This window comes from Pelodiscus sinensis, chromosome 16 (assembly GCF_052426305.1).
Source record: "Pelodiscus sinensis isolate ZL-2025 chromosome 16, ASM5242630v1, whole genome shotgun sequence".
NCBI lineage: Eukaryota > Metazoa > Chordata > Testudines > Trionychidae > Pelodiscus > Pelodiscus sinensis.
Window position 1 is genome coordinate 7,768,815 of NC_143067.1, and position 12,357 is coordinate 7,781,171.

The following is a 12,357-nucleotide window of genomic DNA, read 5'->3' on the forward strand; positions in this document are numbered from 1 at the left end:
ATTGCCCCCCAACCTGCTGCGTCGCTGGCTGCAAAGCCGAACCCACTCGCTGGGCCCAGCAGTCACCAAACCGAGCCTGAACCTGGGCTGGGCTCTCAGGTCCTGGGGCGCAGTCACAGCTGATCTCCCCGAGTCAGCGCGGGAACCCGGGAATCGGGAAAGTCCCACCAGCCCATGTGCTTTGCATGTCAGGGACCCAACAGAAGCAGGCGTGGGGTAACTGCCCCTGCCCTTAATGTCTCCCCCAACTGCCAAGCGCTTGGAGCTTGGTGTCAAGCCTGATGCATGAGGGGTGAGATCGCAGACAGGCCAGGCACCGCGCACGCCCTGGCAGTGCAGGATGGCGTGGGGAAAGCGGGGGGGGGGGGGGCAGAGGGCCTAGTGTGGGTGCCCAAGTGAGAGATCAGGCGTGGTTTGGTTGGGTAGATCTCTCCAACTTCTGATTCTTTTCCTGCCTGCGTTCACCCACCCTCCTCTCCTTAATGGGCAGCAAGTAGGTCATGTCCCTTGAAGTACTGGGGGAGCCCTGCAGAAGGAAGACAATGGAGACCCCTTTCCAGGAGGCACCCAAACTATTTAAAGGCACATTACCCCATTCCTATACATTAACCCCCCTCAAAGCCTCCTTCCTTTCTACCCCAGCTTTTCCTCTCTGACCCTGGAGGGCTGTTACAGCCCCCTAGACCCGCAGAAGGCAGGCGGGCCACAGCCCAGGATAATGGCCTGGCTTGCTTAGCCTGAGCCCGTGTAGCCAAGGTCTGTGGCATAGACTATCGCAGGAGACGGTGAAGTTGCCAGCCAAGCCACAGGGATCCTATGTGCCTGTCTCTGACTACCGCGGCTGGGCAGGAGGCTGATTGGTTTCTGAGTGGCTCGGGATGGTTGCCCCAAGGAAAAGGCATCAGGGTTTGTTCTGATTCACGTGGCAAGGCTGAGCTGTCTCTGTCCCGGGCAGGCTGGCACCTTTTGTCCCTAAGCTGAGTCAGCAGGTGAATCAGCAAGGGGAAAAAATCCCCTTCTCAATAAAGGCGGCAGCAAGGTCCTGAATCCTGAATCCGGGCACGGGAACGTAGCTTGTTGATTCTGTAGGAGCCAGTTCCCACTCCCCTCTCGGTCCATTCGCTCCCATCCCCCTTTTGCATGAACGCCAGCACTAAAGAGAAGCTGCTCGTGTTGTGGTGAACACCCTGCTGCCCAGGGAAGATGCCCCAGTCGTCAGGGGAGCCAGGTGAGGTGCTTGTTAGCATAACGCGCCGCCTGACCATGAGATGAGACAGAATTCTCGTCTCTGGTTTTCCCTTCCATACTGCGGCAGCAACGAGGCAAAGCAGGGTGGTGCTGGAACATGGCACATGCACCCTCCCAAAGGGGTACCCAGGTAACATCTTCCTGAGGCTGCAGAAACAGTTGTGCTAATGGGCTGTTGACTCTGAAGCCTAGTGATGGAGTAGACATCATTTAGGAATAGAAAAAAAAATTCTTGAGCCCCCAGCACTAATTGCTTGAGACCGGGCACCTCTTTCAGTACAAATTAAGCGCTGGAGAGAAAGCGTACAAAGGGAGGAGACAACAGGAGTAGAGGCCAGTGTAAAATCGTAGCTGTTTTCCAGTTCTCTCCATGCACTGGCTGCAAGAAGGCCTCATCTGTAATGTCTGATTCACCTCTTCATCTGAGCATGACTCAGACAGGGATTGGACAACAGGAGCAGCTGAAGTCATTCAGGCACAGATGGTGAAAGGATCTGACCAGGCAGTGTCTCTTCTCGGATGCAAACCGGGAACCCCCTAAGGAAAGAGATTTTTTTTTAATCACTAAACTCCCACTGGATACTGCCATACATGACCCATGGGGGTCTCTCCTCATGCTGACATCAATATTGAATGCTGCTCACTTGGTAAACACCCTCCTGGATGTTCTCTTAGGTCTTGTCTCCACTTACTGGTGAATCAACACTCTGTCAATCCATCTTCCGGGGTTTGATTTAGTGGGTCTAGCAAAGACCCGCTAAATCAAACGCTGAGGGTGCCCCCATTAATTGTAATAGAAATGTAGCCGTGTTAGTCTGGTGTAGCTGAAGCAAAATGCAGGATTATGTAGCACTTTAAAGACTAACAAGATGGTTTATTAGATGATGAGCTTTCGTGGGCCAGACCCACTTCCTCAGATCAAATAGTGGAAGAAAATAATCACAACCATATATACCAAAGGATACAATTAAAAAAAATGAACACATATGAAAAGGACAAATCACATTTCAGAACAGAAGGGGGATGTGGGGGGGGGGAGGAAGGAAGGTAAGTGTCTGTGAGTTAATGATATTAGAGGTGGGGAGAGTTAGATGTCTGTGAGCTAATGGTATTAGAGGTGATAATTGGGGAAGCTATCTTGGTAATGGGTAAGGTAGTTGGGGTCTTTGTTCAATCCCTCCCAGAGAGTGTCGAATTTTTTAACTGTCATTCATGTTAAAATTCGACACTCTCCAGGGGGGATTGAACAAAGACCCCAACTACCTTACCCATTACAAAGATAGCTTCCCCAATTCTCACCTCTAATACCATTAGCTCACAGACATCTAACTCTCCCCACCTCTAATATCACAACTCACAGACACTTACCTTCCTTCCTTCCCCCCGCCCCCCCACATCCCTCTTCTGTTCTGAAATGTGATTTGTCCTTTTCATATGTGTTCATTTTTTTTAATTGTATCCTTTGGTATATATGGTTGTGACTATTTTCTTCCACTATTTGATCTGAGGAAGTGGGTCTGGCCCACGAAAGCTCATCATCTAATAAACCATCTTGTTAGTCTTTAAAGTGCTACATAGTCCTGCATTTTGCTTCACCCATTAATTGTGGTATTCCTCGCAGTTGCAAGGCATAAGGGAAGTCGACAGGAGCGTTTCTCCCATATACTTCCTGCTGTGGGCCACCCCAGAAAATCAACGCAAGGTACATTGACTCCAAGTACACAACTCACGTAGCTGCGAATCTTGTATCAATTTTGTCCACCAGTGTAGACCTGGCCTCAGAGACTTGTCCTGGGCATAAGGTTACTTCCAACTAAGAAGAGTCTCAGCCTTTGAGAGTTTGCTGGATTTGTGTGCTAACAGCTCAGCCAGTCAGCACCGTTACAAAACTTTACTCAGACCTAGGTTACATTTTACTTACCGAGGTCAGAATCAGTGCAAATTCTGCTAAGCTGTGGCTTGTTAGTCATAGTTATTTATTTCTTAAGTTGACTTAGTAACGTTAACCCAGTTCTGTTGCGTAACTCAGCGCATCTAGGGTATGTCTGGACGATATGCCTCTGCCGACAGAGTAATAAATAAAAATAAAAATGGCTTCCGCGCTGTGCCGGCTCAGCTGATTGTCGGCACAGCGCACGAGTCAAGACGAGGATTGATCGACAAGGGAAGCCTTTGTCGACTGCTCCTGTAAACCTCGTTTCACGAGGCATAAGGGAGCAGTCGACAAAGGCTTCCCTTGTCGATCAATCCACATCTTGACTTGTGTGCTGTGCCGGCGATCAGCTGAGCCGGCACAGCGCGGCGGCCATTTTTATTTTAATGAAGCCGGAGATATTTAAATCCCCGCTTCATTGACTATGGCGAGTGGCCTATTTTACACGCCTCTGTCGGCAGAGGCATGTACGCTAGCCGTACCCCTCGTGTCCATGGTGCAAATCCTCTCGCTGCTTGTCTCTGCTTCATCTCCTCCCATGTGCGAGGAATGCCGGCTTTCCAACAAACAGCCCCGACGCTGCTCTAGCAAAGAGTTTCTCCTACATCTCGTGGGAGGGATCCGACTTGACCTGCCTGCCCTCTACGTTGTAAAATGAAGTCGATGCTCATGATTTTCTCTGACTCCAGAAATTTCGCCTTAGAAAGGTAGCCGGCACGCAGCGTCCTCCATCGCGGTGCCCCTAGCAATGCTGCACCCACTGCCTTCCTTTGGGGGTGCGCTGAGCGAGGCGCGTCCCTCGCCGAGGGCAGCTTTTTTTCTTCCACTCCCTACTGGCAGTCGCCAGCTTCTCAGCGCTCAGTGGAGAGTGGTTCTCTCAGCCCCCTGCCAGCCCTTGCCCACGTGGGTTTCCAGCGCGAGGAAGGCATCGATGCTCTAACGTGGCGGGGCTGCACGGCTGCGTTTCCTGACGCGCTGCCTCGCTGTGCTCTCTGCGGAGGGGCAGGAGGAGGCAGACCATGGCCAGGCCTCCCAATCGCGGCTCCCCGCCACCAATCTGGGTCTGCGTGGGGCAGGAGGGCAGGGTTCATCCTGCCTCTGGGATGCGGCTCAGGCCGCTTTGGCAGCACGTTCTGCTGCCCCTGGAGGCTGCACACAGCTCTGAGGCTCTGGTTTCTCCTTGTGGGCATGCAGCAGCGGCTCCATTGAGTTCACGTTGACTTTTGCGTCCTTTGCCCCTCTGGTACGTTCGGCCCCTGGGTGAGTGGCCCTTATGCCGGCCTCCCAATTCATCAACCCCGGTGACCTGCTACTGGGGATGAGATTCCCGCTGCCTTCCTGCTCAGAGGCTTGATTTGCGGAGGCGCTGAGCACCCATAACTCCACTGGAAATCAGCAGATGCTCGGCACCTCTGGAAATCTGGCCCTGGGGGATCCGTGGAAGGGGGATACGTGTTCTCCCCACTCAGGAAGGGGCCTTGCTCCGGGTAGCGTGTGGGGAAAGTCGTCCCCTTCCTGCAGCAGAGGGAGGCCCAGTTCAGCCTGTTCTGACGGCAGCAGAGGGGGCCTCGCTGCTCGTGATGTTTCTAGCTAGAAATCCGGCCACGCACCAGTTCTGTTTCCTCTTTTCTCTGTGGTCCAGTACATCTGCGCTGAGCTATTTTCAGGGGGCTGCTGGCTACGGACACTACTCGGCAGAAGAAACCGCTGATGAGACGGACATGCACAGATTTTCAACACTGCTGAGGAACATGGAAGAATCTGGAGGGGGGGGCCTTTAAGAAAACCCGGTCTCACCAGCAGCTCCTTATGGGGCCCACAGCCTGGGCTCATCTTTTCCACAAGATACTGAGGAAAACCAAGGGGCTGTTTGCTTTGCCCGGATGGAATTACAGCCCCTGATGCGCTGTTAGCCCTGTGGGCAGCCAGAAGGAAACACAGGTTTCCGTTGCCAATCACAACACTGCACGTGGCCTTACTGCATCAGCCAGAGGACAGGGGTACTCGGAGCTCCGTGCTTCAGGCACCAAATTAGCAACCACCATTACCCGAAAGAGCCACAGCAGGGTGACTTCATTGTTTCAGAGATTATTTTGATATGCTGCTGCATTACTCTCACAGCAAAACCCCAACCTCCTATTTTACAGTTGGTTACTAACATAGTAAAAGCATCCTGATGGGTTACTAACTAAGACTGGCTAATAATTAAATGACGGGCTGCAATGAGCCACGTGCTGGAAAGAGCCATTAAAGAGCCGTATGCAGCTCGTGAGCCATCGTCTGAGTATCACTCCTCTATACATTTCATTGGGTCCCAGGAATGCTGAGCAAGATTTGGGCACCTCAGTAAAATTGCCTGGATGTGGAGGACCCGAGCGGTGCTGAGTAGTCACCCTCACACTGTGGACTATGTACCGATCCGGCCCTTGTTGCAGGGTCTGAGCCCATATCCCGTAGGACCTTATCTTGTGGCTCTTCTTCACCTAGTCCAGCCATCCTAAAACAGCTGAAGTCGGTCACTTAGGCTGTGTCTAGACTGGCAAGTTTTTCCGGAAAATCATCTGCTTTTGCGGAAAAACTTGCCAGCTGTCTATACTGGCCACTTGAATTTCTGGAAAAGCACTGATGATCTCATGTAAAATCATCAGTGCTTTTCCAGAAATACTATGCTGCTCCCGTTTGGGCAAAAGTCTTTTTCCGAAAGACTTTTGCGCAAAAGGGCCAGTGTATACAGCATAGTACTGTTTTCCGCAAAAAAGCCTCGATTGTGAAAAAGGCAATCGGGGCTTTTTTGCGGAAAACAGCGTCTAGATTGGCCACGGACGCTTTTCCGCAAAAAGTGCTTTTGCGGAAAAGCATCCTGCCAATCTAGATGCACTTTTCCAAAAATGCTTTTAATGGAAAACTTTTCCGTTAAAAGCATTTTCGGAAATTCATGCCAGTGTAGACGTAGCCTTACTGGAAGAACTGCACCATTTTTTCCCAACAGTGCCTGAGACCCTTGACCAACGTCAACAGAAAGAAAGGACCTGGGATCTTCAGTAGTGAAAGTACAGGCCCTTCTAGAGAAGCGGAGCCTACACTGGCCTTTTCTCCTCCTTCCCTATTTTCTGGCTCATTTCCACACATAACAGTGATGGCAGGAGCACTAGGCCTGAGGTTCAAACCAGCATGTTATGCAGACCTGCACTGAGCAACGGCTGGCAATAAATGCAGGCAGCCTCAAGTAACACTCAGAGCATCACCCCTACTAGTGGAGCTGATCCAGGGGTAGCGTGACGGGAATTTTCTGAGAGTTAAGGGCTAGACAAGGAACAACACTATTAGTGTCAGTGCCAGTTGTAATTTCTGGAACCAGCCCCTGGGAGTGATGTGATACTAATATCAGATACGCATTTAGAACAGTAGTTCTCAAACTTTTTGGTCCCTGGCCCGGCCCACTCAATGCAGACCTTTCTGCAGACCACTTACAACCGCCCCCATGACAAAATGGGGGCAGGAGCAGGCTGAGGGTGGAGGGGTCTGGCGGGAGGCTGGGTGCAGGAGCAGGCTGAGGGTGGAGGGGTCTGGGTGGGAGGCTGGGTGCAGGAGCAGGCTGAGGGTGAGGGGTACCTGGCGGGAGGCTGGGTGCAGGAGCAGGCTGAGGGTGGAGGGGTCTGGGTGGGAGGCTGGGTGCAGGAGGGGGCTGAGAGTGTGGGGATCTAGGCATGAGGGAGTGGGGGCCTCTAACCTGGCTCCGGGTCTCCCTTTGCTCCCAGGCACCAGCCTCCACTGCTCCCACTGGCCATGAGTCCCTCAGCTGGGGGGAGGGGGAGTGCAGCACACAGAGTCAGGTTCAGCCCGTGAGACTCATCTCTTTCTCCTGCAGAAGGAAGCGGGCGTGGGGCTGGAGCTCCAGCGCAGGCTCCCTGCTGCGGGGGTGGGAGGGTGAGCCCCAAACCCATGGCCCACCTGCAAGATGGTCGCCTGCAGACCACACTCGGAGAACCACTACCCTAGCAGATCACATCTCAGGCATTCCAGGCCCCAGCATTCTTGTCCCCTCAGTGGCACTACGGTTTGTTACCTATGGATTTCCCTCCTCGGTTTGCTGCCATTTTGCACATTCTGCAGAGGGCCTGTCCGGAGGGAAGGAGTAAGGGGTGAGCTGTTTGAGAACTTGTCCCCTGTCTCTGAGCTGGGCTGCTTTAGCACTTGTTCCTTCTGGCTGAGTCAGTTCCCTCTGAGTGACTTGGTCTTTGTTCCTGGAAAAAAGAAAAAAAGAAGAGGAGAGATAAACAACCCTTAAAAATCCCCTCTGGCCTGAAAGACAGCGAGAGAGAGAGATTTAGCCCACATGGCTCCTGCACTTTTGAGCTGCCTGTCTGCATCCTGCTCCTCACCTGCACATACCCAGCTCCTGTATGGACGCCACCACCATTTGAGACAGAATCCCCCTCTCTAACCTGCACTGCAGTCAAGTGGAATTTCTTCTTGCCTTGGCTAAGCCAGGAAAAACTGCTGAGAGGGAAGAGTTGCCTTCCAAACATCACCTTTTCTTTGAAACTCCCGGCCTTTCTTCACAGCCTCAATTGCTAGCCAATTCTGACCCGAAACCTGGAGCCCTCCCAGATCCAGAGAGAGAGACATTACATTTCTGCAACTGCGCTGCACTTCTGTGGCATAGCTTCCCAGGGCCCTTCTTAGAAATTCTGATTATTTAGTGCCAAACTACATTTATGCTATTTCTGTTTTTCCTTCCCTCCCATTTTTTTCCTGCCAGACAGAAGAGTGAAGGCGGGTGACCATCTTTCCATATGCTGAATACGGGATACCTGTCAAAATCACCAGTAGTCAAACGAGTTCAACGTCAATCAGATTTGAAGGCTTCAATATCTGAGATATAGGTGAGAGGATTATTCTAGGAGGGGTGAGTGAGATTTTGTGGCCTGCACTGTGCAGGGGGTCAGACTAGATGATCATAATGCTCCCTTCTGACGTTAAAGTCTATGAGTCTATGAGAACTGTGCAGTACAAACATTCAAATTAACGTCAAGCCGACTGAGCTTAAAAAGAAATTCTTCATAGCTGAAGTCTAGTTATTTACCTTCTTATCTCTAAGACCATGTCTAGACTACGGAGAAGATTGACATAGCATCAGTCAATCTTCTGGCATTCAATTTAGCAGGTCTAGTAAAGACCCACTAAATCAAACACTGAGGGTGCAACCGTCGATGCTGGAACTCCTACTCCTCGTGAGGACAAGGGAAGTCAACAGGAGCATTTCTCCTGTCAACCTCCCACTGTGAGGATGGTGCAAAAACTCGGCTTAAGGTACGTCAACTTCCAGTTATGTTTTTTACATAGTTGGAAATGTGTACCTTACGCTGACCTTTGGCTGTTGTGTAGCCTTGGCCTAAGGTTTGCATGGGGAACGGTCTCACAGACACACACACCTCTCTTACGTGAGGATGAGGGTGGCCAACCAACCTGGCCCATGGAGATGGGCGACCAACCTGACCCAACCCTCCCTGCCTAGTGCTCTCTTCCTGGGACCTTCAGATGGACCCATCTCGTCTGGTACCATGTCGTCTCGAGGCAACAAGCGGCAGGGTCACAGCCCATCCTCTCCAGAGATCTGTGAGGGGTCCACCCCAGAACATGGCCAGCAGCAGCCTCTTGGTACTGTGCAGAAGGGAAGCACTTCCAGCCACAGCAGGGTAGGGATGACGTGGCCCGTGGCTTTGCAGAGGTTATCTCTATCCTTGCTCCTCCCACTCCTCTGTGGCTAGAAGCAGCTTGTAGAAAAGCTACTTTCTGCCTGTAGAACAGCAGCTAACCACTCCAGGATGCTGCTGGCCACCGACTCAATGCAGCCACCTCTTGTTCCTTGGCTACAGCGTGGGCAGGAAGGGGTTAAGCCCTAAGGCTGTATTGTGCACAGGGGAGGGGGACAATTCCCCAGGCCAGTGCTGGGTGGGGCTTTGGTACATGGAGGGCTTGGCTCCTCCTGGCCAGCATCCTGGGCCAGAGGGTCCCTCCATGGCTTCCGTCCCAGCTAGAGGCAGCGGGGGGACGGAGCCAGCCAGCCAGGCTGTTGGTGAGATGAATGATCGGACCAGGGGCTGGTTCTTCGCATAGCACCGGGTCCAGGATTCATCTCACTGGGGATGGAGGAGCAGTAGGGCTGAGGGGATGAAGGGCCCAGTAGGGAGAGGACAGGGAGAGAGGAAACATGCAAAGGGCTGCTGGGTGGGCAGCAGAGGCAACCGGCCAGCCATGGTCAGCCCGCTCACCAGCCACTGAAGCAAGTTGCTAGTTCCGGCTGGAAACAAGGCAATGGGTGGGGGAGGGGCTGCTGGCCAAGAGGAAACACAGCAGCAGGGACTGTCCTGGTGGACCAGAAGGGGAAGCAGCTGGTCCCATATGCTGCAGCTGTGCCCAACCCCCACCGCCCACTGGATTCCCGCCCCCCCACTCACTGCTGGTGAGTGGGCAGCAGGCGAGCAAGGATCTGGCCAGCTGTAGGACCCGCCTGCACTGATAGCAGAGGGGAGATAGAAAATACGGGGACAATTTGCCCATTGTAGGGACACTTGCAGGAGGACTTAGATACCGGACTGTCCCTTTAAAAACAGGCCATCTGGCCACCCTAAGGGAAGGGAGCCGGTAACTTCACAATTGTTCTTGCACTTGATGCCGTCTAGCACACACTTAGCAATGGGCAAGGCCAAGCCAGCCTTCCTTTGGGTTTCATGCCTTGGTATTTATTTGCATGCAAGGCTTTTCCTGCTGTGTTCATTTTCACACACTTAGAGATGAGCTTTAATGCAGTTTCAGTTTTCTTTTCTGGCTTTGAACTGGCCTTGGCTGGGAAGGCGCTTGGCTGTGTAAGAAGAGGCCTGCTTCCAGAAATAGGCCAGAGGCTGAGAGCTCGGCCAATACAGAACAACAGTAGGAATTGATGAATAATGCCCAGGGCGCACTCCTCAGAGAGAAAGGGCTCTTTGGAGTCGCCCCCATAAATGTGGGGGCAACAGATTCAGTGGGGCCTTGCAAAGCCTGCCCTGACAAGCCCGGTTTGGTCATGAGAAAAGTCTATGAGAACTGTGCAGTACAAACATTCAAATTAACGTCGAGCCGACTGAGCTTAAAAAGAAATTCTTCATAGCTAGAGTCTAGTTATTTACCTTCTTATCTCTAAGACCATGTCTAGACTACGGAGAAGATTGACATAGCATCAGTCAATCTTCTGGCATTCAATTTAGCAGGTCTAGTAAAGACCCACTAAATCAAACACTGAGGGTGCAACCGTCGATGCTGGAACTCCTACTCCTCGTGAGGACAAGGGAAGTCAACATGATGACCAAAGTGCCGCACACGGGTGGACTCGGTCATGTGCCCAGTGGGCAAGTTCCCGCATCAGGCACCACCCTCAACGTGAGCCTTTATTGACTTGGTTCTTGGCTGCCTCAGCAAGGGCCTGCGTGAGGCGTGCGCAGCCGGTTCCCTCGCACACGGCCCCTGCACTTTATTATAGGCCCTGCCTGCCCGGGTGGCGCGTGCTACCTGAGGTGCGTCTCCAAGCTGTGGATTGCACATGGCGGTTTCCACCCCGCCCCCCTCCAGCCCAGTGGGGCCCCTGAGAGAAGAGGAGGCGGCTGCCGCAGGTGCTTGTGGTGAGGGTGCCCCAGGTACCCCCTCCCCCACGCTGCCATGCTGGGAGCTCTTGGTGCCGCTATGGGAGCAGCCGCCACAACCCCACATGGGCATTGCCGGAGCCCTGGGCCTGGTGTGGGGCTGCTGGTACCCCAGGCTGCGGCGTCCCATTCGAACTAGGCCCCGCAAATAATCACACCAGCTCTGGCCTCAGCAAAGAGGCCAAGGCCTGAGCCACGTCGCCTGTCGCTCGCAAGGGTGATTCCTCCCCTTCGGGGCCGAGGCGCATCTTTCCCTTGGGCAGCTTATTCCCCAGACAGGCCAAAGAGTTTCTTGAACCTTCCTTTGCTTGCCTGCACTGGTCACTGTCAGGAGCCCAGACGACAGGGGCCCATCCAACATGGGGGTTCAATAGCTCCGTGGTTTGAGTATTGGCCTGCTAAACCCAGGGCTGTGAGCTCCATCCTTGAGAGGGGCCATTTGGGGCAAATCTGTCCGGGATGGTACTTGGTCCTGCTGTGAGGGCAGGGGACTGGACTCGATGACCTCTCAAGGTCCCTTCCAGCTCTGAGATAGGTCTATCTCCATAATATGGCACCCTGATTGGTGAAGTTGGCACTGCCCTGGTCTGTGCTTCATCTCCTCTAGCAGTGACGACGGCTGCCAGGCATGTCTCACCACGTGCCTTGAAATGTAGAGTCCTGGGCTCACGCCCCCAACGAAGCCCCATCCACCTTGCCAGCCCCTGTGGAATCTCCATTGCAGCTCCTGGGCAGCAGAGGCACGGATGGAGAAACAATGAATCACTAATGGATGAGCTCATGTCTAGTGCTTCTCCGCCTGAGCCACCCCACCCTTTGGCCTGAGCAGAGCAGGCAAGTGGCAATGGCGCCTGGCTGCAACATTGTACAACCCCCATTTGCCAGGTTCTGGCAGCCGGTGGAGTACAGTACAGTCCACAATGAATATTCCTTACTCCTCATCTCGTTAACCCGCTGGCAGCCGTGCAATTTTTCAGTGGGTCACCTCAGCACATACACAACTATATGGAAAAACTAATTCCTTTCTTTGGCGACTTCTATTCAGGAAATACGGTCAGAGCTGGAGTTGTGGGGCTGGAGAACCACACGGTTTACGGTAAATTCTCTCTCCTGGTAGGTGGATCAAGGTACCAAACAACTAGGAGTTTTGCACGCTTTCCATTCCTGTCGCCTGGAAAGGTGGCCTTGCAAAACTGCTAGTTGTTTGGCACCTTTCCTAGTTTCCTGTATTTCCCGATCTCCTCGGGGAGGAGGAAATAAAGCAGCAACACTCCTTGCATGCATTTGAGGCCCCCTGACATTTTGCAGAAGCACTGGCACAAGGATTTCTTTTAGCATTTACAAGCTGCTAAAGAAAAACGCAGCAAATGCAGCAGGGACTAGCTGTAGGTCGTACTGTGTGTTACGCATCAGGCCATGTCCTCTGGTGGTGTAAATTGCATGGGTCCCATTGACTTTACTAGACTGACAGTGATTTACACCGAGTCTCTGGTCCGC